The sequence below is a fragment of the Myotis brandtii genome, unplaced genomic scaffold (genome assembly GCF_000412655.1).
Source record: "Myotis brandtii unplaced genomic scaffold, ASM41265v1 scaffold475, whole genome shotgun sequence".
Taxonomy (NCBI): Eukaryota; Metazoa; Chordata; class Mammalia; order Chiroptera; family Vespertilionidae; genus Myotis; species Myotis brandtii.
The window spans coordinates 3,848,744-3,874,837 of NW_005368148.1; the positions used below are offsets into that span (position 1 = coordinate 3,848,744).

At 36.3% G+C, this 26,094-nt stretch overlaps 1 protein-coding gene across 3 annotated transcripts in view; it reads right to left on the reverse strand.

The window, feature by feature from the left end:
* Window positions 1–26,094, reverse strand: part of RNLS (renalase, FAD-dependent amine oxidase) — a 219,044-nt gene that overhangs the window by 166,384 nt on the left and 26,566 nt on the right. The window lies entirely within an intron of this gene.

Consider the following 26,094-nt stretch of genomic DNA (forward strand, 5'->3'; position numbering starts at 1 on the left):
GTATGTAGAATATTTGCCAGAATGTCTGACACCTAATGAGTGCTTAGTAAATGTAGCTAGGATTATTGCTGCTATTGTTATTTAGTGTTATTGTTTGATATAACCCTAATGATCTTTCCTACCATTTTCCCATCAGTAGCTTGCGACCTACTGGTGATGGTTGTGGTTCTGGGGTTGAGACTGTAGCAGCTATGGGGGTGAAGAGTTAAAAGACCCCAGTCTTGGAACTCTGTGTCTTTAGGTGGAGGCCTGTAGCTGATAATCACCCTCACTTTCCCAGTATTCTACCACATCTGGAATGTCCATTTGACACACTGTTTATATAGAAGAGAACTATGTAGCAGTGAAAAGAAACATGCTCTCTAATAATGTCAAATATTCCCATTTTCAGCTTATCCCTAAATATAACTGTTGATGAACTGATTTACTCTCACCCTCCTTCATCCTTTCTCAAAGGCACTGCATATTTCACTCTGGGTCCCAGGATGCAACAGTTTTAGAATGACTGCTTTTCCTTTGGCAAGACCCTTTTGTTATTGTTACTGGGCTTCAAATCCCTCCTAAGATTGCCCCTGTGGAGTTAGTTCTCCTCCTACATTCCTGAAATGAATTCCTCTGTGGTTCATATTGACCCCCAGGAAAGTGATACTGAACGAATGCAGTACTTTGAGGTTCAATGTCATGACACTAATGAGAGAACTCATCATCACTTCCTTCTCTATTTGTCTGATCATGATTTTGTGACATGCTGGTCTTTGACACTGGCAAACAAAAACAGGCGATGACTGCTCATTATCCTGAATGAGGGACTAAACTGCATTTGCCAATGAGCTCCAGGAGAAAATGGACTGCATATATCTTGTTCCTTACAGCATTCCCAACACCTAGCATAGTGGCTGGTGTGGGTAAATACTGAGAAAGTATTAGCTGAATGATGAAATGAATGGCAGGAAGAACGTAAGAGAGAGAGTGAAGAGAAAGGGAGGGCAGGAGGAAAGAAAGAGAACAGTTCTAATCTCAGTTCTGAACTCAGAATAACATATATAAAATGTTTGATTACCTTTTTTAAATGCCAGAAAATGGTGAGGTTGGATATTTAAGAACAGTTTAGGTTTAAAAAAATGAAGAATTTGCTACAACTAAAAATATATGTGCAAAAAGTGATTAAACAGGTGAGCTGTTCTCTGCCAAGGACATAATATAAAAAGGGAAGAAGGCTAAAATACCTATAAAAAAGAATATCCTCACAGCTATGATTATTAAATACTAAAATAAGATACCAGTTGGTCTTTCTTTCTCAAATGCCTTTGATAAGAGTGATACCCATCTGCCTGAGACAGTTTATGACCATTTCTGCCAAGATGACTTATCAAGCCCCATTCCAAGGTGGATACATTTTTCATAGTCTCCTTTCTAGCTATGTCCAAATGGTCATTTTAAGTCATCCCCTGGGATAGTAACATTTGGAGTTCATGTGCCCACTGAGGCTTTTAATATGAATGAACATTTAGAGAATAATTTAGGGTTGGAAATCTCAACCATTTCACATTTCATGAAAGTATGTCAAATTTATGTCAGACTTATATAGTCTTCTATCTAGGATAGAAGACTATATTTTCCCCAATAGAATAGCACGGCATATATACTAATTGAATGCATATTTGGGATAATATGCACTGTATGGTATAACTCAACATTTCAGTTATGGTCTAACTCAACATTTGAGATGACTCAACATTTAAAAATTTAAAACAAAACCAAAAATATTTGGGCAGATAATTCTAACCATCCTGATATACTTTGTAAGAAAAAGCACAGAAAACAGATTTTTTAAACCTTTTAAATATTTCCAATTATTCAAACAAGCAAGAAATTATCTAACAATGTCAATTAAAATTTCCACTGACTCATATCAAAAGCTTCAAAATAAACTTTCCACCAAACTTCTATCCTTAAAATGCTTCACTCACTAGTGGTCAATTTATAGCAATACCTCTATTAATAAAGAGAATATATTTGTATCACCAGAGATGAAAATAAATACCAGATAAGCAAGTTAATATTTATTAAAGGCTTACTATGTAACAGGCACTATATTAATTAGCACCTTACATACACTTAAAACTTTAATCTACATAAAAAAACTATATCAGGTATATACAATTATTATGCCCATTTTACAGATTAAAAAACTGGGATTTTGAATGGAAACATAGGGAAAGATAAGAATATGGATTAGCAGGGGTCCTCAAACTTTTTAAACAGGGGGCCAGTTCACTGTCCCTCAGACCATTGGAGGGCCGGACTATAGTTTAAAAAAAAACTATGAACAAATTCCTATGCACACTGCACATATCTTATTTTGAAGTAAAAAACAAAACGGGAACAAATACAATATTTGTATTTGCATGTGGCCCGCGGGCCGTAGTTTGAGGACCCCTGGATTAGAGTGAGGGAGAAATCTATTATAAAAATGGGTTCGGTGGGCATCACCTCCCCCCCTCCCTATCAAGCCAGTCAGTGGTGGGTTCCTGGCCTTCCAGCTGCAGGAGACACTCGGGCCCTCATCTCTCAGGAGCATGATTTCTCAGTGACACACAGGTCACAGTGATTGCAGCAGCTCTCTCAGTTCCCGAGTGACCAAGATGTGGGGTATGAAAGGGAAGAGAATGCCAGAGTTTTGGGCTTGAGCAACTGGAGTCAGATAGAATTGTCATTTTCGAAGATGGTAGAACTGTGGGAGGAACATGTTTGTAAAGGAAGAACTCAGAAGTTCCTCTTGGATGAGCTAAGTTTAAGGTGCTTATTGTACAAGCAGGTTGACTTTCTGAATTAGCTCAGAGTTCAGGGAGAGACCCAAGCTGAAGATGTACATTTGGGACTGAAAGTGATGAAAACGGTAAGGAGGGTATAGATGAGGAAGGGAAGAGGGCATTGGATTGAGTCCTGGGACATGCCAACATTTAGAAGTCTAGAGAGAATGAGAAGAAGACACTAAGAGAGGTCAGAAGGGTAAAAGAGGGAGTTTTGCCTGGGAAGCCACTGAAGACAGCATTTCAAGGAGGGAGTGTCACTAGTCTAAGCTCAAGTCCCCGAGGTAGGTCAAGTATGATGAAGGCAGACGATTGATAGTTGGAGATCACTGATGTTGTTGATAAACTGATAATCATGCTGTAAATGTTACTTGGTTTCCTTCCCACCTCTGTGCCCTTTGCTTGGAATGCAGGGTTCCTAGCACCACTTGGCAATGCAAAGGGCAAAGGTTTTGGAATTAGAACTATATCCCAGCTGTGCCTTTTTCACTTAGTAATTGTGTGGTCTTGGCAAATTATTGAATTCAGAAACTATTTTATCATCTGCAAATGGTGATATTAATAACCTACCTTATAAGATGGCAGTGAGCATTAGAGAAAGTTGCCCAGCCTGTATGGCTCAGTGGTTGAGCATCAACCTATGAACCAGGAAGTCAATGGTTCAATTCCTGGCCAGGGCACATGCCCAGGTTACAGGCTCGATCACTAGTAGGGGGTGTGCAGGAAACGGCTGATCAATGATTCTCTTTCATCATTGATGTTTCTATTTCTCTCCCCCTCTCCCTTCCTCTATCTCTAAAATAAAGAAAAATATATTTAAAAAAAAAGAAATTACAGAAAGTAAGACATCAAAAGTATCTGCCAGTAACTATCTATAATGCTTTTAAACTTTGTTTTTGAGTAGGCTAATAAAGGCACATGATTCAAAACAAGAATGTATAGAAGAATAGATCTCCCTTCCACCACACCCCGAAGATGAATTCCCCTACCAGAGGCTAATTTCCCCCCCCCCAATTTTTGCACATCCTTTTAGAGATATTTTACAAATGGTGGTATTCTTGACATCTAATTTCACTTCATAATATACCTTGGAGAGCCTTCCCTGTCTGTACATAAACATTTGTCTTATTCTTTTTAAAAATAGCTATAGTGTTTCATGGTATGAATGCACAATCATTACACTGTTCCAGTAATAACAGACAATACATTATTGGCAATTTTTGCCAACATTTTAGAAAAGTTTTCAAATATACACAAAAGTTGAATTTTATAATAAACATTCATATACTCACCAGGTAGATTCTATAAATAATATTTTATTATGTACTTGCTTTATCACATATCTAGCAACCCCTTCATCCCTCTACCCATTCCTCTTATAGTTTTAATAAATTCAGAATATGTTGCAGATAACATTATATCTGCCTCAAAATATTTAATGCATATGATTTATTATTAGATGTTAAACATTTGCTATTATAATTAGTTTTGCAATGAACACTTGTATAAATGCTATTTCACATGTGTGTGAACACTTCTTAGAAATTGAATTGTTGAGGAATGTGTATTTATAATTTTGAGGGATATTGCCAAATTTTCCTCTGCTAAGATTATAACAAATGACCCTGTCACCAGAAATATAGGCAAGTATGTGTTTCTCTTTACCTTTATAATACACTATTATTAAATTTTTAAGAATTTGCCAAGACCCAAGGTGAAAAACTATCTTGTAGTTCTATGTTGTATCTTATTTTTTCATATGTGTAAGAGTCACTGCATTTCTTTTTCTTTCAAATCTCTATTCCTTTGCCTATTTTTCTACTAGATTACTGGCCTTTCACACTGATTAGTAGAACTCTTATATCAAGGAAACTAGCTCTTTCTACTATGAGTTACTAATATATTTTCCCAAGTTTGTCAGTTCTACTTTGATTTTAATATGAATTATTTTTCTAAGCATAGCATTGTTTTTATGGTACTGTAATTTATTTTCAAGAAGTACGAAATACTGATTCAGTATTTTCCATCGTTTATCACCCCAGTCTCAACCCTCACAACTGCTTCGCTCACATTCTACTGAATTATTTGCAGGGCCCAATTGGGCTGTGTTTTTTCCACCTACGGGCTCTTGTTTCTGTTGCCTCTTGGTGAAACATTCTCTCAGTTCTCTTCTCCTGGCTGATAGCTACTAGTCATTCAAGATTCAGCTAACGGCTGCTTCTACAGCAAAGGTCTCCCTTAATTCCCTGAGGAGGGCTCCAGTGGTCTTGCCTGTTATTTCATAATGCCTTATATGCACACTCATGAGAACACTGTCCTTCTTAATATAATTTACTATTTCTTTACTTCCTCCTCCAGATCTTTGGAGGGAAGACTAAGATTTATTCATTCATCATTGTATCTTTAGCCTCTAGCTCCCATCTAGTATACAAGTAGATGCTCAATAAAGGTTTAAAGCAAAAAGTAAAGAAATAAGAAAAAAGGAAGGAGGGAGGGAGAGTGAGAGCAATACATATGGGCTGAATTGTGTCTCTCCAAATGCGTATGATGAAGCCCTAACCCCTAGTACCTCAGAACATGAATGTATCTGGAGACAGAGCCTTTAATAGGTAATTAAGATAAAATGAGGCCATTAGGATGGGGCCCTGATCCAATCTTCCTGATGTCCTTATAAGAGGGAATGTAGACACACAGACACCAGGGATGCAGGCACACAGAAGAAAGATCATGTAAGGACACAGCAAGAAGGCAGCTGTCTGCTAGTCAAGGAGAGAGGCTACAGAGAACCTACTAACACCTTTATCTTGGACTTGGAGTCTCCAGAGCTGTGAGAAAATAAATTTTTGTTGTTTAATTCACACAGTCAGCGGTATTTTATTATGGCAGTCCTAGCAAGCCAATACAGTGGGTTGAAAGATAGAGAAGGGTAGATAGCTAGATCAGGGATTATCTAAATGGAGGCCTTTAGGAGCATATGGAAGATTCATATGTCCTGGAAAGTATGTCACAACTGAGAAAAAAAATGGTTCTTCATTTTCCATTCAGAACAAAGAGATGAAGCTGATTTTACACTAAAACTTCCATTCTTTAGATTATAATGTGCACATATAATTAAATTTGATCTTGATTTGGTAAGGCTCTCTCAGTTATAATTCTCATGGATTTAAGTCATAAACTTAATGGATTTACATGGTGTGAGAATTTAGTCTGATTATAATAAGCCACTCAAGCTTAAAGAAGCACATGCACTCCTAGCAGTATCACATTGTTGGGACTGTTGAGAAATCCCTATAATTTCCAGTCCGTCTATAAAGTTGGATGGTATTTTTCTGATTTAGTATTTCTCTTTTTGCAACAGAATTAGTTTGTTTCAAAGAGATGTTTTTCTTAGAAAATGAAATTTGACACACTGGTGTATTCAATAGCATTTTGAAAAAAGAAAAATTAATCATGAGACATGAAGTCCTTGAGAGTGCTTTTGTGGTTGTACATTTCATCTCTGATGATGGCCATATTTTTGTACTAAAAACTATATGCCAACTTTGACAAACTGTTCATTTCCCTTCATGTTTTGGGTAAGTCAATATATCTGCGACAGTATATAAATCATTAAAGGAAATCAAGCTTTGTCTGCTTTTCATCTCAATATATGATTGAAATATATGAAATTATATTCTGTCTATATTAGGACAGCTATGATCCGGAGACTACATGGTTAATTTCCCTGACAGACTATAAAATCACCCAGCCAGGAATGGTGAAAGCTGTTAATCAGGAAGATAACCTTTGAAAGCTTTGTTCCTTTCATAATGGTTGCTAGTTACATATGAACATCTGGAAAATCATTATAAATTCATTGTGCATAAATCTATTTTGCCCTATGCATAGAACTCCTTTTATTACAAACAGACTTTACATAATAAGGAAAGAATAGATGTATCATTTATTTTTTAACATGCACATATTTGATGCACCATTTATTAACAAAAATCGACCTTGCCCTTGGATGTCCATAACGCTGGCTATAAAATGGGGATAATAATATTTAGTTGAAAACATATCTTAAGAGGTTTACTGTTTTAGCAATGTTTTGAGAATTTTAATGCATTGAGTGTGCTAATTTTTATGATGTTGTCTTAGAGGTTCGCTTTGATATTATCTTACTTGTATATAATATAAACTGAGTGAAATGTCCTTTTGTCTTACAAGCACATACATTAACACAGGTTAATAAGTTTGAGGAGTGATTTCCACAAGCCATTCTTTATTCTTCTAATGTTTTCTACTGGTAATTTAGAAGTAATCTTTCAACATGGGCATGTACACCAACCAGGGAAGAGATTTTTTCTAGACTTCTTATAGACACAAATACCTAAAGTCCTCAATTACTTATGAACAGTGAAAAGCCAAAGTTGGGGTTGTATAATTTTGGGGTGAATAAAGATTTTCTCACCTAACAAAACTTGAATGCCAATGCCAGAAGATTTTGAGAGGCAATCCTCATGCCATTTTATTTTATTTTTTTTTAAATATATTTTATTGATTTTTTACAGAGAGGAAGGGAGAGAGATAGAGAGTTAGAAACATCGATGAGAGAGAAACATCGATCAGCTGCCTCCTGCACATCTCCTACTGGGGATGTGCCTGCAACCCAGGTACATGCCCTTGACCGGAATCGAACCCGGGACCTTTCAGTCCGCAGGCCGACGCTCTATCCACTGAGCCAAACCAGTTTCGGCCCTCATGCCATTTTAAAAGGAACACTGAAGCCTGGCTGGTGTGGCTCAGTTGGTTGAGTGTTGACCTATGAACCAGAAGGTCATAGGTTTGATTCCTGGTCAGGGCACATGCCCAGGTTGTGGGCTTGATCCCCAGTAGAGGGTGTGCAGGAAGCAGCCAATCAATGAATCTCTCTCATCATTGATGCTTCTATCTTTCATCCTCTCCGTTCCTCTCTGAAATCAATAAAAAATATAAAGAAAAAAAAGTAAAAGGAACACTGAATTTAGCACAGTGGGAAACAATGAACAAATTACAGCTTTATCTAATGCTATTAAGACATTAGGACTCTTTTGTTATAAATCTTAATTTTCTGAAGTATATAACTAGGACAGAGCCTAATCCCAAATGAAACCTAATTGGAAGTTGTTTTTAAAAACATGGTAGGAGAGATTTCTCTTTTTAGTGTTGCCAAATAGAACTGACTTCGGACGTTTCTTCATTGTCACTTCAGCCAAGTTAAACCATAATGAGAACCAGTCCTTTTGTCTTTAACCCAAGAGATAATAAAATTTAAAATCTAGATTCCTTATTAAAATACATAAAAAGGCTTTCACAAAGCTTGGCATTAAGGGTATACATATTTACCCATGGCAGTAAGTAACATACATATGTATAACATAACCCACAGGCAAAATACAGTGTGCATCTGTTCATTTATACTTGTGGATAAGACATTTTTATTCCCTACAATAAGCTTTCCTGCATTAACATTGGGAAAAAAATATTTCAATATGTTAATATGAAAAAAATGTAGCTAAAACAGAAGGCTAATATACTATGTAAATTAGGTCAGAAAATCCTGTTGGAGACCCTTATAACATGTAATTTACATTTGTGACATGTTACAAAATTGTAATTGAATAAATATTAGCATAATTGGTTTAGCATTCATCTCCCCCATTAAACTAAAAAGAAATGGGATGCTGAACCACTTGCATTGAAGACTCACTATTACCTAAAGAGAGAGGAAAGGAGCAAATAAGAAATAACATTTATTGCCCACCTACTATAAGTGATCTCCTATTGTATAGATGCTTCTTTTAATACTCACAACAGCTCTGCACAGAAATTATCAGAGTATCCATTAAGCAGCTGGGAAACGAAGATAAGAGAAATTAGGTGACCCTAACTGGTTTGGCTCAGTGGATAGAGCATTGGTCTGCGGACTGAAGGGTCCCAGGTTCGATTCCGATCAAGGGCACATGTCTGGGTTGAGGGCTCCATCCCCAGTTGAGGGATATAGGAGGCAGCCAATTAATGATTCTCACTAATCATTGATGTTTCTATCTCTCTCTCTCCCTCTCCCTTCCTCTCTGAAATAAAAAAAATATATATTAAAAAAATAAAAAAAGAAATTAGGCGACCTTCTACATTAGCAGAACTAAGTCCAGGATTAGATCCCTGCCCAGTATTTTTTCCATTTGACTATGGTGCATCCTCAAGGAAAGACAAGATAATTTGTTTGGCTTTTGTTTATAGAAAACCAGTGCTTTCTCCAGCCTCTGACCTGTGGTTCATAAACTTGGCTGTTCATCAGAATCATCTGAGGAGCCTTTAAAACGTATCTGGGTCCCACACCAGAGACCCTGATTCAGAAGGTGTGGGATCCTCTCAGGCATTTATCTTAAAAAAAATCTTCACAGGTGAGTCTGATGCATATTCAGGCATGAAGTTCTGTGCTTTTCCAAACCCAGCAACTATTCCATCCCTAACCTTCCCAAATTATAAGCATCTTTCTGGTTGAAAGAAGATTAGAAGTGTATGCACACTAATATTTACTGAGTACCTCATGTAATCTCGTTTGATAGGCAGCAGACATCAGATCAATGTTTACATAAACCCAGTTACCATTTCTTTAATCTCATAAAAACAATAATGACATATTTCTAAAACACACCGTATCTCTCTCTCTTAAACATTTCAAATATCATTGTTCATTTCAAGATTTAACAATCAAATTTAAAAGAAAAACACACAGAAAAAGTCTTCTAAACTCAAGAAACTTAAAAATCCATGTGGTGCTGTCTCCTATTAAAACACAGTATCTCAAATACCCTGCAGAGCCCTTCACATATTTATGGATCTTCAAGGGTTACTCTCGTGGGCTCTTAAAACAAGCCCTGTCAGCTACTATGTGGGCCTGATATTTTTCTTTTCTGCTTTGCGTATTTCCCAGCCCCATGATGCCTGAAACCCAGTCTCTGAGGTCTTCAATGTTGTCTAAATGTGCTTATTGCTGCCTCTGGCTGACATCACTGATTTGCCACCGTAACTTGCTGGACATTGTTGCCTCTGCCAAACATTGTGCCCATTTCCGATGGATACCACTATCTCCTGCGGCTTTCCTGACAATAAGCAGAGTCCTTGAAGTGCTAAAGTTGCTTTGGACTCTCTGAAGTTCATAATATGTATAAGTTACCCTTCAATGCATTACAAGTGGCCAAGAATGCCTTATTCTCTGATTCAGGGTTGTATTTTTCCATGTGAGTACTGAAACAGCATTGTTCTACAAGTTCCAGGACTTCAGCATGGAGCTCTCTGTTTTTCTCTATAGTTCCCTCCTGCCTATGTCATAAGATTTGTGTGTCTTCAAATATTGGAACTTCATCCTGTAGATAACGGGGAACCACTGGAGGTTTTTGAGAAATGTGTTATGAAATTCAGTCTACCCATAATGAGTAATAAGGATTAATGAAAGAGGACATCACGGCAGTTGTGATTATGGTACAAGATCCACATGCCTTAAGATCCATGTGGTATTTTAAGTGGGAATGGATGATAGACAAAGTAAGTGGCTAGCACCATGATATTCTCAGAAGTATCATTCCCAGCAATTACTAAAGCTTTATTACGAGGTCAACTCTATCTGACTTCATCCTCCCTGTGAAGGCGTGCTCTCTCCAGAACTTCTATGGAGTTTCTCCTACGAATTGTCTTCTGTCAGGTGAGTCACATCAGTCCAACAGATGTGCTCAGACATATGTGAATTTTAGTGATGGGTGTGGCTTAGGCTCAAATGAGAGACCACCATGACACCTACATGAATATGAAACTGCTTCCTAGAATATGAGTTGAGGGGTGGGGGGAGATGATTGAGATGGTAAACCAGCAGGAATCCTATACATTGACTCTTCTTAGCCTTCCTCTATGCATCATGCACAGAGTTTGGACTAGCTGCATCTCTAAATACATATCTTACTGAACATATGCAGAAAAACTTCCACCTGGAGAAAAAGTTCTAAATTCAGAAGAGAATGATTTCCCCAGAATACTGGCCTATTGAAAGCAAACCTGGGAGAGTTACTGGAAGGTATAAGTTATCAGGAGCCAAGAGTCTATGTAAACACTAGTTTATACTAACTTAGACATTCCTGGTATTTTCACTTTTCCTTTTATCCCCTGTTCTTCACATCTCCCCCCATCAAAGTCTTTGCTAGTCTTCTTGTTCTCCCTCATCAAGAATCGTATTTACTTCCTGTCGATCTGTATTGTCTTTTTCAGGCCTTGCTGGAAAATGTGCTTAAAATATTTTCTGTGCAAAGCAAGTCATCCAGTTCCAGGGTTAGTCTTTTTCCATGGTTACTCTTTCCTTGTCCCAACTTTCAAAGATTGCCTTTTAGGGAATTCATTGCATGGTGTTGTAGGAAGGTGGAAGCAATATAGAGTCAAGGCTCAGAATAATTGTGTTTAATATTTTGACCCTGTTTGTCTCAGGTTTGTGTGTCTTAAAATATTGGAACTTCATCCTGTAGATAACAGGGAACCACTGGAGGTTTTTGAGAAATGTGTTATGAAATTCAGTCTACCCATAATGAGTAATAAGGATTAATGAAAGAGGACATCACGGCAGTTGTGATTATTAGAATATAACAGAAAAACTGGGTGACAGATTAAAAAAATAAATGAGGTTTTCAGTGAAGGATGTATGTGTCAGTAATAGAAATGCAGCTAACAGAACTGACAGCAAATAATTTAAGAGAGAATAAAATGTACTAAAGTTGTGATGAAACACATTTCAGATAATGGTGTTTGAGGTAGCTAATGAGACAGAACTGGATCTTAGGGACGTTATAAACATAAGTACAGATAAAAAGAGTTAAAATTGTGGCACAGGGCCATATTAGCAAAGAAAAGAACAGAGCGATCCGAACACCAAGAACTAAACAAACCCTGGGAACACCCACAACACCAGAATGGAAAGTGAAATAGATTCAGGATTTAGCCAATAAGTGGACATTAAAGGGTGACCTCTACCATAAGTCTTGTTAGATGATGTTACCAAGAGACAGTAACTGTTGCTTCACTTTTGCCCTGTGGAGTAAATGCTCAAACGAGCTCTGGCAGGCTCAGCTCACTGGCTGGTGCTGTACCAGAACATCACCCTAATGATGTCTTTGAAGACTCATCTGCTAATGAGGACTTTTGTACACTTCATTAACTACATTTCCCTAAAATGAGGCCAACCCACTCTTGCCTTGGTCTGAAGCAATGTTGTAGTGTGATTCAAAGTATTCACCGATACATTGAAAACGTGCAGTATAGGACAGGCTGTGCCTGAAATATAGAGGTTTAATAAACATCTGTTGAAAGAATAAATGCATGATTGAAGGTGCAAAACTTGAATTCTGCACAAACCGGCTACAGAAATTGAAATACAAAAAAAAAAAAATGCTAAATGGCAGTGATATTGTAGAAGTTGGCAAATAGATGCAACAATAGAGATTCAGTAGTGTAGATTTTTCCAAGTGAAACCATTCTGAACCAATAAAGATTTAGCAAGCCTGGTGTTGAGTATCCATGACACAAGAAACCTGTGCCTCTACAAAAAAATGAAGATTAAATACAAGCTAATGTTGCTATGCTATAATTTTAAAACCAAGTTTTGAACAAGAGTATTTTAACATGTGACATAGGAAATGCCAGGCAATCACGCCTTTAGGCTCAGCACTGGGCAGGCCTTATAAGGGTATTGGTTAGCTTGTTTTAAGCTCTGAAAACATCTAGAGAGGATTTGGAAATAATCCTAAATAGACTGATTATAAAGATTGAAAAAATAAAAAAAGGTAAGAAAATTGGCCCCCAAACAGAAAGCCAAGGAAATGTGGTTTATTTGTTTAGCCAGTTATGGCTCAGTGGTTGAGCTTTGACCTATGAACCTGGAGGTCACGGTTCAATTCCCGGTCAGGGCACATGCACCGGCTGTGGGCTCGACCCCCAGTGCAGGGCATGCAGGAGGCAACTGATCAATGATTCTCTCTCATCATTGATGTTTCTATCTCTCTCTTCTTCTCCCTTCCTCTCTGAAATTAATAAAAAAATGTTAATAAAAAAGTGTAGTTTATTTAACCTAAAAAAGAGAAGGCTGATAAGCAAATAACAGTGTTCAAATATTTTGCCAATGTGTCAAGCAGCTGTTCTGCTTCCCTGTAGACAGGACAATGGAAAATAAGTTTCCACAGTAGAAGCAGGAAGGTGGGCTGTACCACTGGTTTTCCCCCAAAGAACTTCCCGCCCACAGGGGCTGGAGTGTAATGTTTGATAGGAGCATAAAAGGCAGCATTTCTCTCTCTGTACCTTCCTTAACATGAGTGAGTACGCAGCTATATATCTAAACAGCCGTCCAGGGGAGAGGGAGAAATTCTATAAACAAAGAAATCCTTTTCTATCTCTACAGTTCCCCAAATCATCACATACACTTACACATCAAGAGATGTGAGAAGAAACTTTCAGAAGAAACATTTTTCTTAAGATTTGTAAAAGGGTGAATTCTAAACCTTAAGTCATAAAAATATTTTTAAAAGAAAATATTGATATTGATTCAGGTCTACTTTGCATATGTCCCATTATGCCATTCAGAAAATAACTTTATTCAGTTATCTATGTTCCTAGCCAAGTGTAAAAGGACACTCTACTTCTACTTTCTGTTATTCCACAAAACTAAACATTTACAGAATTTTTGGAGAAGTTATGAGTTTCCTGAAAGAATTATTCAAATGTCAGTTTAAGCCTATAAAGCAAAATGATTAGATGGTGGCATTTTTATTATTGTCCTGTTCCAATTCTTTTCTCCTTTAGAAGTAAGGGGTCACTTTACATCAGCTTCCAAGCTCAGGAACATTTGGCTATAGTCCATCCTTTCCTTTGAGTTTAGAAAATTACAAAGAACAAAATGAAAGATGACTCTCTCCCATTTCTTTCTTGGATTCCAAAATATCAGACTCACGAGTCATTGTAGTTTTTTGGTCATAGACTCAGTTTTAAAGGAAGCCAAGGAAAGTGACCTATAGATCAGTAGTCCCCCTGATCCACAGGGGATATGTTCCGAGACCCCCAGGGGATGCCTGGAACAGCAGATAGATTTTTCCTATACATTCATACCTACGGTAAAGTTTGATTTATAAATTGGGAAAAGTTAGGAATCAACAATATCAAATAATAAAATAGAAGAATTATAACAATACACTGTAATAAATGTTATGTAAATGTGGTCGCTCTCTGATAACTAAATGGCTACTAAGTAACACATTTATTAATACAATATTGGCCCTACATATAAACTTGTGCCATACACTAGCTGTAGCTAATCTTTCAGTATAATTCAAGTTCTAAAATTCCTTGCCCTAGACCAAAAGCAGATCACACTACAGTTTATTTCCCCCATCCTACATCCCAATTGGGACATCTAAACTCCACATGAGAAGTACAGCAAAAAGAAACTTTACTTGTCTAAATCATCTGGGGAGCAAAATATGTTGTTGTTGTTGTTATTGTCCTTTTGTGTGTTTAAGAGATACTTGGACCAAATATTTAATATCAGAATTAATTCTTTCATTCATCCTATCCCATAAAAAATCCTGCTGATCATCCCTGATATGAAATATATTCTACAGACCATAAGGATCCTGTAAACCTCCTCATTTCCTAATACAATGAACCTTTTTCACATTTATAAAGGCCCCAGGAAAGCCCTAAATACCTGCATATAGAGCACCTAAATAATAAAATAGTTCTGATGGCTGAATCTGTAGCAGTGCAGAAGAGCATTCAAAGGTAAGGGAAGATTATTTTCTCTAAACAGGGTTTCAGCAGGCCTTGGTTTTTATTTTTTAATTTATTTACTTATTTTTTGTTGACACAAAACTGTGTTCACAAACAATGAATGCTCCAGGAGTTTGCAATCATAGCTTCAATGTGCAGATCTCTACATCTCTCTCTCTCTATCTCTATCTCTATCATCTCTATCTCTATCTCTATCTCTCTCTATATATATACATACATGAGAACAGTTAGTGGTATTCAAACTGATCCTGTGGTGAAGGAAGTGATTTCCAGACTTCTAGATTACTATATCTTACTAAAGTAGATATTCAGGCTTGTTATTAAGACCTTACAAATAAATACCCACAAAGAAGAAGAATTCAAGTCAAGTGGGTGGTAAAGAATAGCGCTTTTTATTCATTTGACTAGAGTGCTGCTGTGGGTTACAGCTAGTTTAGTAAAAACATTATTTGGTCTGGTACATTTCTGTATTCATTTGCAACATTAGGTCACAGTTTAAGCAGACTCTAGAGATAATACAAATATGCACTAGCTGTGCAGTTCTCCTCAGACCCTTCAGAAATCACTATATGACTTTCTCTAAAAATCCTGGCCCAATGCCCACAGGAGCCAATCAAGATTTGTGGGATGAAGTGAAGTTCAAGTGAATGTGCTTACCGAGGTACAAAGCTGCACCTTAGCCCTTGTTTAAATCTACTTCATCTTCACAGTCTTGCAATGAATCATAGCACTTCAACTATGGCCAATGAAAATCAAGTAGGCCTATTGATGACTTTAATCAAATCAAAACAATAAGAATTATACAGCAACTACAACCTTGAGCAAAATATATCACATCCTTAACTACCAAATTTAGAACTCATCTTAAAAAGAGTATATGTAAAAATTCAATAATACAGTCCCTCCCTTCCCCAAATGATAAACTTCCATTTAAACACAAAGAATTGGGCATGTTTTTTTTCTGCTTCCTTATTATTTCCCAGTAAAATGACAGTAGATACATAAAAAGTGAATAAACACAAAAGGACAAAGAAAACTGGAAAAGAAACAAGAGTAGACAAGGCACAGCAACACAATTTTAAAAGCTATTTAGTAGATGGATAAAGGATAATTGCCTGAGCTCATTAGATATAGCTGAATTCTAAGTTTGCAAAGGAGGTAAGCCCTGGGAAGCCAGCTTCCAGAAATCTAGTAGCCAGACCTTTAGACTCCCCACCCACCCCTCACAACTCTACCCAATCCCACCCCCAGAACACTAAACATCCTTCCTGAAAAACTGACCAGCTGAAGAGAAAGGCCTACAGATACTAACATTTAGGAATAGGACCCTTACAGTTTCTCAGGTTGTTAAATATACAAGGAACATTGGTTAGAGAGGTGAGTGAGGAATGATATCCAACCCAGGCTCCACTTACTAAGCCCTGTGCTCTGGAAAGGGACTAACATTTTCTAATTAACATAAAGGCATCAACTGGTTAACAACTCAAATGTTCCAGGGTTCACCTTTTCCTAATTCACACAAAGGTTCTGTCTGGGTCAATCAACTTCAGCCCCATTTGAGAGGTCCCCTCTAAAATGGTTAGAACTTAAGTCTCATTGTCCTTCAATGAAATGTGCTAGTCTACATGCCACCCCCGCCCCCACCTCCCCAACACACAGAGCTTTCAACTGGCATTTAGTCATACATTTTTAAAATATGAAAGGACAAGGAAGGGTCACCAGTAGTGAAGAACACATAAAGCAAAAGGACATAAAACAAAAAATGCAGCAATGGAGAGGAAAGAAAGAAAAAAACTTGTTATCCTGGGATGAATAAAAGAAGACATTGTGTCTATAAAATAAGAAAAGATACTATGATAAAAAATAAAATTTTAGGCTTTGGTCAGTTATCTCAGTTGGCTAGAGCCTTGTCCCAATACACCAAAGTTTCAGGTTTGATCCCTGTAAGGGCACATACAAGAATTAACCAATAAATGCATAAATAAGTGGAACAACAAATTGATGTTTCTCTCGCATGCACGCTCTCACTCTATCTCTCCTACCCCTCTCTAAAATCAATCAATACAACAATTATTTTAAAAATAAAATTTTAAATTCTCAGCAGAGGACTGAAAGATAACAGTGAGAAAATCTTTATAAAGTAGATAAAAGTCAAAAAGGTGAATCCATAGGAAATAGAGGGAAAGCACCAGGCAGGATCATTAAAAAGGTTAATAAGATAATAGATGGTTTTCCAGAAATGCACTTGGTTCACTCTCTGATAAATTTAAAAAATGAGAATTTGCTTTAAAAAAAAAAAGTCTGATGGGAAGGTAAAAAATGTATGAATTAAGTATTATTCGATAGCAGTTGAACTGAACAAATGTTTCTCAATAAATGTTCCTAAGTCATTGGTCCCAGTACTTGACCCAGCCTGTAAGAAATATTTTTCAAAGTAGAGGAATTGCTGCATTACAACTGGAGAGAACCAGAGAACAGCATCTCATGTCAATTGTCATGATTACATGGAAGGATAGAGTAGTACATCAGAGGGCAGCCTTTCATTAAGAATGACCTTGCAGGTTAATAGGCATTGCTAGGGCAACAAAAAGAAACACAACTATAGAAGGGCATATCTAGGTACTGAAAAGAAAGGGAAGTATAAGAGAATAATTTCTAAACTCATCTTTTGGATAAATTGTCCATTTTAATTTATCTCTGCTACAAACTAGATTTATCAGAGTATTTGAAAAAAAATTCACATGAGATTAGGTACACTTACAATTCCACTTAGTCTCGATAAAAGCTTTATAGAGAGAGCAAGAACATTCAAGTTATAAAGGCAATCTTTTTTTCCTAGTTAGATGTTAGCAATACAGGCGGTCACCACCTCAAGCCATTCAGAGATCTCAATGCCACTAAATCATAGCTGCATATTTCCTACCATTCCTGAATTTCTGCCACCTTTATTCATTCACCGATTTTCATATAATGGCACATTCTAAGTCAAGTCAGGGAACTATCTTCTGTCAGAAATTCCCTTTAAAATGTTCATTCCAAAGACCTGGTAATAATTTTTACAGCATTCCAATGATGTGTGTAGTATTCTCATGACTATATATCAAGTAGAATGACATAACTACTTTTTGCTCTTGTGTAGAATTTATTTGTTCTGAGATTGAATGGCTTTAAGTTGAATAAGGAGAGTGTGAATGAGGAAATGTTAGGTCAGCTGTTCAGAGGTAGAAGCAAAATCATTATCACCTCCCAAAGACTATTGAGTAACCCTACATTTGATGAGGCAAATCAAAGGTCAACAGAATTGTTTGCTCCCCCTCCACTCTCCCACCCCCCCCAAAAGTATCTGCTTAAGGCATATTTGAATGAGACTTGTAAAAAGAATTGGGTTACAAAGACCCTTATAAACTTTGGAGGGAGGAGAGAATTTGCCATCAAGTAGAATCTTAAATTGACACTTAAAATAGCTTTTACATTTATATTAAATGTTTAATCTAATTTGTACCTTTACATTTTATGTACATGTTATAATAAATAATCATTACACATGCTATACTGACACTTTACAAGACTTAGAATATGTTTTATTTAAGTTATCATAGACGATTTTAGTTATTTCATCTTTTATTTTATGATAAACTATTGTTTATATCTGAAGTTGAGCCTTTGATTAGGAATGCAACTTATTATTTGCTGCTCCAATGGGAAAAATAAATTATTTGTTTTTCTATAATCTAATTTTTCTTACTGATTTCAGAGAGGAAGGGAGAAGGAGAGAGAGACAGAAACATCAATGATGAGAAAGAATCATTGATCGGTTGCCTCCTGCATGACCCCTACTGGAACCAAGCCCACAACCTGGGCATGTGCCCTTGACCAGAATCAAACCCGGGACCCTTCAGTCCACAGGCTGATACTCTATCTACTGAACAAAACTGGCTGGGGCTATAATCTAATTTTATGGAATTATTTCTAATGATGAAATGCAGCAAAAGGTAAGGATTGATTCTATTGAGGAACCAATGAATAATAGAATTCAAATTTTTACTATGTACAAGACATTTCCATAGGTTCATGAAAGAGTACAAAAAAAGCATAATTCTTGCCTTGTAAGAAACTTAAATCCTGGTAGGACAGATATGTACTCAAACACTTAGATCATAGTTAATTTTATATAAAACCTAAGGATAAAGTGTTAGGTAATCACAAAGGGTTTTGCAGGTTGTTTATTGATTACAACATCAATAGTAATCTATTGAAAAAGAAATTGTAGATATTGAAAAATCTGCACAACTACAGAAAGTCAGTGAAAACAGAGGTGGGATAGAACCACTAAAATCAAATGCAGTCACTTATAAATGAGGATCTGGCAGAGAGAAACCAGGTAACTAAAGACAAGACAAGATAAGTGACTGACATGGGTCTTTTGAAATAAAATAAAATTAAAAGATGATTTACATAAAACTGAGCTTCTAGAATATTTAAAAAAATTATGTGGCTGTTACAAACGTCAAAGTTGATGTGACTGAAATATTCTATCTTACAGTTGTCAGAAAATTATGCTAAAAACTCAATAAATACTTTGTCCTTTGTACATTCAGGGAATTAGCACATAATCTCAACCACAACCTAAATTTTATTAATGATAAGGAAAATAAGCTTATCTTCATAATTTTTTATTTTATTTTTCAATTAAATTCCTAATCAATCCTTTTATTCATATTTACTAAAAAATTTTGATCCCCATTTAATGTTGATTCTCCTTAACTGGACTTTTCTCTAGTACCAATGATTCTTGGTTAGAAAGGACCACCAAAATTTACCAAGTATTACTTTTGGCTGAGGATATAAGGAAGCAATATAAGGAAGTAGCCTTATAGGATGGACTGGGTCTTAACAGAAGTGAGGAAATTCTAGAGATAGGAAGTGTTAGGAAAAGATACAGAAATGGAAATGTGTAGACATGTCAAGAGAAAAAGAAATAGGTTAGTTTGACCTGAAAGGTCACTTGAAATCATATAAAAGAGGTCTCTGAAGACCTAATTTTTATTGGTAGGCACCGGGGAACCCCTCAAAGTTTATATGCACAGAAGAATGAAATGATCTGAGGTATCCTTAAGAAGATTATTTTGAGTTCAGATATGAAGATGGATTAAAGTAGGATTTGGCTAGTGACAGAAAGATTCCATAAGAGGCTTTGTTAAAGTGCAGGCACAAAGTAAGGGACAAGCCAATGGGGTGACACTGCACTGAACATAAAAGAACAGGTTTGGTGAGAAGAGTAGGTGTCGAAATTAGCTTTGCACCAGTTGAATTCTGCAAGCTGCCTGAGCCTCGGGTCTAAATCTTGGAAGAGAAATCAGGGCTAAAAATAAAGATGTGTGATCTTCTGTACAGAAACTCTTGGGGTAAATGAAATTGCAAAGAGAGAGGACAAAGAAAAAGAAGATGGCTCAAGACAAAGCCTTGAGTACTGCCTATATTTTAGGAGGAAGGAAGAGCACTAATTAACAAAGAAGAGAGAAATAATGTGATCTCAGAAGAACAAGGAGTTCAGATGCAGAGTAGCCAAGGGAAAAGAGCTTCATAAAGGAGGCAATGAAATAAGGAGGATGAAAGTGGAGAAAAATTCTATATACAATGAAGAGAAGGTCACTGGAGACGGCCTTTAAGAGAATGGTTTTATCAGAGCATTAACAAAAGAGGTTTAAATTTGTTTCATGGACCTGTCCACACACTTACTTCCTTAAACTGGAGACCTGCAGCATTATGTAATAGAGAAGCCTGGACAAGATGTCATGATGTATAGGTTCTAGCCCTGGCTCCCCTGAACAGCTATGTGGCCCAGGACTGGTCATATAAATGCTCTGGACAATAACACCCTCATTTGTAAAATAGGAGATGGCAGAAACTTGGAAGAGGGGCTCACGCCCAGCTGGCATTTCACATTAACTACAATGACAAGAAATAACATTCTTTCTCCAATGAACAAGACTTTGAGAGGTTATTAAAAGCACTGACTTTAGAGTTAGACACACCTGATATTGATACTAGCTTGGGTGCCTAATAGACCTACAATACGTAGTACTACACAAGTGATTTAACCTCTAAACTGTGGTTTCCTCTTCTGTCAACTGAGGTCAATGCCCATATCTCCTTCTGGGGCTGTCAGCAAGAATTACATGAGGCCTGGAAAAGTATTAGTATAGTTCCTGGAACCTAAAAAAGGCTCCTAAATACTAGTATCTGTTGGCTGAAAGAATAAATATTGGCTAGTATTCTCAGAGAGGAGCAAAAACAGGATAGAATCATGCAAGGAAATAAATATAAAGTGTGAGGAGGATAGTGGGGTTTACAGGGACAGTAATAAAAAGTTAAATATCAGCTGCCAGCTCCGTCACTTAATGGTAGGGTAACTTGAGCAAGTGAACTAATCCTAAATCGTGGGTACTGGAAAAAATTGAGGCAAAAATGGCAGACAAATTAAATCTGAGAATTAGGCCCGTGGATGCGAGCTATATTGGTCTTGGTTATTTTTAATATATGTATTTGTAATATTTCATTATCTAAAAGTATCGATTAAGCCCTGGCTGGGTAGCTTAGTAGGTTATAGCATCATCCCGATATGCCAAGGTTGTAGGTTCGATCCCCGGTCAGAGTGCATACAAGAAGCAACCAATGAATGTATAAATAAGTGGAACAATAAATAGATGTTTCTCTCTCTCTCTCTCTCTCTCTCTCTCTCAAATCAATAAAAACTATTGATCAATTGGAGCAATATTTGCATAACATGAGGATTATGTGAGAGTTAAACAAAACAGCAGTTAAAAATCATAGCAGTGTTTTCTGTATATGGTTAGTGCTGAATAAATGGTTGTTGCTGCTGTTATTTATTACTATAAATACCATATTATTACTCTATCATTCTAGGAAATAGAAGTTGAAGCAGAGAAGGAGGAGTAAGCATAAGGGTACGATGTGTGTAAGTAGATATGCAGGATGAGAGGAAAGCAGTGAAAAGAACAGAAATGACACTAGCTTGACTAAAAATAGCAGGGAAGTCTAGGTAACAAACTGTTAAGTTGTTATGATTTAGAAAAAAATTATATCAACTCAATATGGTAACTATGGTTGATCAGGCTGACCAGAAATTTTCATCTAAGTTTTTCATCAATGAAATAAAACATTAATATAGGTTGATGATCTCCTATGTACACATCCAATAATGTATACAACTTGCTCACCAAGGGAAATGTACATAAGAGCACTATCCATTATAGCATCAACTGAGGAACTATCCAAATGCCCATTGACAGTGAAATGGATAACATGTGTTGTATCTACACAATATAAAATTACACAGCAATAAGAAAAATGGTTTTAACCACACATGTTAATAAGGTAATTCCACACACAAAAAACAGTAAGTGAAAGAAGATAAGCACTTACGAGCTCATACTGTGTGATTCAATTTAAATGAAGCACAGAAACAGACAAAAAGAACTATGCCGTTAGAAGTCAAGGTAAGCCCGGCCAGCATGGCTCAGTGGTTGAGCATCAACCTATGAACCAGGAGGTTATGGTTCAATTCCTAGTCAGGGCACATGGCCGGGTTGCGGGCTCGATCCCCAGTGGTGGGGCGTGTAGGAGGCAGCTGATCAATGATTTTCTTTCATCATTGATGTTTCTATCTCTCTCTCCCTCTCGCTTCCTCTCTGAAATCAATAAAAATATATTTAAGAATAAAAAAGAAGTCAAGGTAATAATTACTAGAAGAAGTCAAGGATGGGAGAGTTAGTGACTAGAAGGGAGTACAAGGGGGATTCTCAGGGCGCTGTGTCTTTTATTTCTTGACGGGTGCTGGTTATATGGGTGCATATTCAATTTGTAAAAATTCATCAAGATGTGTACTTAATATATGCGCACCTTTATATTTCAGTGAAAAGTTGTTTAAAAGGACAAGGAAAAAATGGTGTTGATGATGACAACTTTATAAGTGAACTCTTTCCAAATCTAAGGGTCCCTGGGGGAACTTGGAGAAGAAAAGAATGATGTACTTGTTGAGTCACTTGAGAGTTTCAGCAGCAGAAAAACATAATTGATATTCAGAAACAGTTAATATAATACAATTGTGTGGAAATAAAGAATTTATATGTGATTTCAAAACAAGTCTCAGATGCAGAGAACCAGATGGGGCCTTTATTGACTCACATGTGATTCTGACTGGGAGAAAAATCTATCTTTGGAGATTAACCTGTGACTCTCACAAACAATGAAAGTGTCTGGCACGCACATAGGGAAGATTGACTCTGGGCCCAGAAGTTCGCTGATTTTGAAATGGATGTGCTAAGAAAGAACTTTATTTAAAAGAGTTGACTAGAAACAGCTGCACTTTGTCGTCAGAATAAAAATCCACAAGTATTCTAAGACTTCAAAAAATATAACAAACAATGTGACCTCCTTAACCCTTAGAAGAGACATTTCTGCCAGGGTTGTATTCAATCACAATTTATTTCTCCTCAAAACCTCTTGCAATGGCTGTCCATAGAGATGCTTCTAGAAAAGAGTGAAGGAAGCAGAAATGAAAAGAAATAATAAAATTCTTCTTCATTCCTAGTGAAAATGGTCATAGTGAAATCTGATGTTTTCTTAATAATATGTTTGAACGTGTTTAGTCGAAGTTTATTCTTAAGAAGGCTTAAGTATGGGTTGAAACATTTAAAAAAAGCAAAACAACAGGAAAATTGAGGAAGATAGAGGGGATAGTCTTAGACATTATCTTGTCGTTTCCTTTTCCCAGATTTTCACACGAAGAAGCCTACTTAAGAAAATGTATGCGACTGCTGACTTAGGTTACTGAGGGAAGGCCTGACATCTCCCTGCTGGAAAATGTTTAAGGAAGAGGTTAACTAGCCATTTAAAATTATTTGGAATTAATTCTCCCCAAAAGTCGGTGGCCAAATAGGATGTCTTCCAGATATATGACTTCATTTTGTTCTCTGCTTCCACAAACAATAGAGTCTCTCTTTCACAGGGTGACACATTCTGTACCCGCCAGAAAACATAAGCTCTAAACCTTAGTGAATGTGAACTGTGGTTTCAAGGGATTTAGACATCGTTTCTACAAAACTAAATGAGGTAAATAAATGATAAATTAACCAACTAATTCAGGCAAAAATATTTCCAAATTTTGAGAGGGGAAAAAAAGGACCCTTTGATTAGTTTCCTCATTTTCTAAGTAACCAGGTGAATCTACATTGCACTTTGTGTAGATAGAGCTCAATGCCTTCTTGAATAAATAGCACTACCTCAGAGTGAAAAGATTTTACAATTTACAGAATGCACTCATACATAGTACTCATATATGTTTCATATTGAAAATACTAAGAATTTGGGAGGTAAGATTTAACAGTTAAGATAACAAAGGAGAATTTCAAAAATCAGCATACCTTCTGATCTTAGAGGACTATGGAGACCATGAGTCCAAATCTGTCATACTTCAATGTACAGAAGAGAACGCAGAGTGTAGGAATGAGAGCTTTTCCATAGAATACAGAGTCACTATGAAGACTCCTAGTTTGGTCTATTCTCCCTAGAGCCCAACAGTCACCAGAGTATAAGCTCCATATATAGAGGATGCTATCTGTTTTTCCACACATTTTCTCCAGCATCTAGTACAGCATTTGGAACCACAAAAGTTATTCAGCACATGTGTTATAAAAATTCATCTCTGTAGATATCTAACTTGCTTTGTAACATGGATACATCTAACATTTTTTTAAATATCAGGTCCATAATTTTGGAGTCGATGTAATATATTCAGAAGTTAAATAATTCAAAATGAAGGTTTACAAAATAAATCTGTATTTACTTTTAAATACCCATCAAGCTATTGGAATGTATCAAATGTTTTTCATGATCTAATTTTTCAGTATTTACATTTATTTATTCTGTCAATAGATTTTAACCATCATCTATGAACAAAACACTGTTACCGCTTTAATAATGTAATATACAAACTAACAAAGGTGAGTTAAATTAGACTTCACCTCTACCAGAATGTCAATATAATTTCAAATATTATATTTATATTGTGGTAAAAAAGTATTTCAATTATCTGTGTTTCAAAATATAAAACCTTGTTTTCTTATTTTGTGAAGTCTTACTTTGCTAACAACACATTTTTACCATTAGAAGATGTAGTTTTAAGAAATGCCTGTGGAACAACTATGCTAGATTATGCAGCATAACTCCTAAAAAAATTGTAAGATCCCCAATTCTTCCAAAAGTCAAAGACAAACACTTCATGAGCTATAATGGAGGCTCCTGGAACAGCAATTGTTTTCAGGTTCAAGAAGTGAAAATTTTCTATAACAAGGCACTTACTACCTATTAGACATGTGACTATAAAGTATTATATTTTTCAACAAATATATAAGAACTAACACATCCAGACAATTGAGCTATTTCAAAAGTGATGTTGTTATACCAAAATCGTCACTATTATTATAAACATTTTGAAAAGTCCCCTTCCGGAATTGCTTCTAGAGACTGCAGCCCATTCTTTTGAATATCTGCAAGGATAGCAAAACTTTTTCTTTTGAATGGAGAAAACAGTTTTAGAAGAGTCAAAATTATTTAGGCCATGGCTAGAGAAGTAGGTGTGTATCTAAAAGAATGTGTGACCACAGCAGCGATTTGAAGAATTTTTCCAGGGTGGCTCCAAATACCCAAATCCACTCTTGGGTAGTTTCCAAAAAAAAAAAAAAAAAACACACCCAAAACTTTGTCCAAGTTTTATTTAAAATAGTTAACTAAACCTTTATTTAAAATAACTCTCCAAAAGTTTCCAAAAACCATTGAGAATTATGGACTAAATATGAATGTCCAGAGGAACTCTCTCAAGGACGACACACATTTTAAATAAATTCTATCTAAGTAACTTAAAAACGAAGTCTCATTATTTTATGGGCACACCACATGTAGTTTTCTCATGTGTCATAGATTAAGCAATGTGTACGGTAATTTGCTAGAAGCAGAATAATTTGTTCCCCTTAATCAGAAGTTGAGTTGTGGGAACTCCAGGTTGCTCTCACACCATGATCAGGAATCACATTTCTGGATAGTGTGGTAGCTCACTACAGGTCTCTCCTTACTGCATTTCTTAAGCCACTTGAAATTAAAATTCTAGAATATGGTTTCAATAAAGAAAAGAAAGCCCACTTCTATCAGTTGTCTTCCATGATAAGGCTGCTAACTGTGAAAACTATATGAGCATTTCTATTATATAGAGAAAATATTTACACTGTGAACAGTTTCAAAATGGAATATAAATCAATATGTAAACTGAATTCTCTAACTCAAAGTTTTCTAAATGGCAATGAAAAATTTAAAACTTTTTTTGAAAAATAAACAAGGCTACTTAGATAACAATGGAAAAGAA